The sequence below is a fragment of the Myotis davidii genome, unplaced genomic scaffold, assembly GCF_000327345.1.
Source record: "Myotis davidii unplaced genomic scaffold, ASM32734v1 scaffold665, whole genome shotgun sequence".
Classification (NCBI taxonomy): domain Eukaryota; kingdom Metazoa; phylum Chordata; class Mammalia; order Chiroptera; family Vespertilionidae; genus Myotis; species Myotis davidii.
In genome coordinates, this window is record NW_006296410.1 from 416490 (window position 1) to 418514 (window position 2025).

General features: G+C 61.4%; 1 long non-coding RNA gene across 1 annotated transcript in view; it reads left to right on the forward strand.

Annotated features, from left to right (window-relative positions):
- LOC107184337 overlaps nt 1-1747 on the forward strand; it is a 7890-nt gene extending 6143 nt beyond the window's left edge. Inside the window, exon 3 of the long non-coding RNA XR_001515146.1 lies at nt 1738-1747. This is a non-coding gene — a long non-coding RNA (uncharacterized LOC107184337). The remainder of the gene's footprint in view (nt 1-1737) is intronic.
- The last annotated feature ends 278 nt before the right edge of the window (nt 1748-2025 follow it).

Consider the following 2025-nt stretch of genomic DNA (forward strand, 5'->3'; position numbering starts at 1 on the left):
GGCCGGACGGGCAGAGGCTCGGATCTTGGTTCCCAGACGTCGGCCGCGTGGTCTGACTCACTTGCCCCCAAGAGGTTTCACACGGAGGCCCGGGCCCACGGGACACGTGGGGAGGCTGCCCTGAGCCTGACAGCTGTGGTTCTCTCTCTATTGTAATGAAAGACCTGGAACATCCATCTGCCCTCACAGCCCAGCTGGGGCAGAGGCACAGGCCCAGGTCCTGCAGCCGCCACCGTCACCCCAGGACTCTCCATTTCCCAGACGGACCCTCTGCCCATCCCACACGAAGCCCCGCCCGCCCCCGCCTTCTGCTCATGGTCTGTGGGGCTGACACCCCAGGGGCCTGTGGAGGGGCCATCACGCAGGTTCGCGCACACACTGCCTGGCCCGTTCACAGAGCCAGGGCTCCTCCTGGTGCAGCCGGCGCCGGCTTCTTCCTTTCGAGGCTGAACTCCATCCACCCTGTAGATGGACCGCATCCTGCTAACCCGCCGTCCACCCATGGGCACGGGCTGCTCCGCCTCTGGCTGCTGTGAACAGGTGTGCAAACATCTGCTTCCAACAGAGCCCCTCCTTTCACGGTTCTGCACCGAGGGCTGGCCCCGCCCGGCCATGCACTGCTTCTGTGTGTAATTTCTTTGGAAAATATATTTTTATTGACTTCAGAGAGAGGAAGGGAGCGGGAGAGAGAGAGAAACATCTATGATGAGAAAGAATCGGTGATCAGCTGCCTCCTGCACACCCCACACTGGGGATCGAGCCTGCAACCCGGGCCTGTGCCCTGACCGGAATCAACAGTGACCTCCTGGCTCCCAGGTCGCCCTCAAGCCCTGAGCCCCGTAGCCGGGCTGCTCTTCCTGCTGTGGTGCAAGGGCTGGTTCCTCCAGGGAGGGGGCGAGAGGGCACCTCTTGCTTGTTACAGAGCCACGAGAAAAGCGCTCAGGACTTCACGGTGGACTATGTTAGCTGTAGGGCGTGTGAGGGCTTTATTTGTGGCTGAGAGCATGAGGCATATCTCTGAAATGTTTTTTAAAAAAAGTATATTTTACTGATTTTTTACAGGGAGGAAGGGAGACGGGTAGAGAGTTAGAAACATCGATGAGAGAGAAACATCGATCAGCTGCCTCCTGCACACTCCCTACTAGGGATGTGCCCACAACCAAGGCACATGCCCTTGACCAGAATCGAACCTGGGACCCTTGGTCCGCAGGCCGACACTCTATCCACTGAGCCACACCGGTCAAGGCTCTCTGAAATGTTTTAAATTCATTATCAGCCAGATATTTGTTGAGCACCTTCTAGGTACAGGTCCGAGTCCCACACCTGCCAGAGAGGAGGCAGACGGGTTCTGGCCTAGTTATCAGGGGAGACATCGGAAGAATGTATAAGTGACTCCATGACCCAATTTCCCTTGAGTCATTGGCCCCAAATCTGCTTCGCAAAATTGTGCAGATGTGGCTGAAACCGGACCCCGAGGCTCTCAGTGGGTCTGGACCTGTGCCCACGGGGACATGGTGACCAGGTCACCGGGGCCTCCTCACACCCCGTGACCCACAGAAGTCTGTGGCGCCAGGAAGGCCCCGGGGGATCGGCACGGCCCAGAGCCCGTGCAGTTGTGTTTCCCACCATCCGCCCACCGGTCTGCCCTTTGCCCACACGGGGGTCGCGCCCGAGCAGTCGGCAAAGGCGGAATTTGGCACACAGACCGGTGCCGCATCGGATCAGCACCGGCACCAGCACCCAGGACTGGAGCCGCTGAGCCCGGAGGGAGCACTGGGCACGGCCGTCTGGGGCCCTGTGCGAGCACCCACCCCCACAGGCGGCGTGGCCTCTGCGTCTCCGCCTCAGGGCTTAGTCCCCAGGCGCGTGCTCGTGGGGGCGATGAGAGGCCAGAGGCGGGGGCGGCCTTCAGAGCTGAGGATCCGTGTGGGGGCGGCCGGCACCGGGAGCAGCAGGTCCTTCGGGAACAGGAGAGTCCAGGGGAGCGTGCAGGGGCGGCTGAGCCGGCTCCTCCGGCCGAGGGGG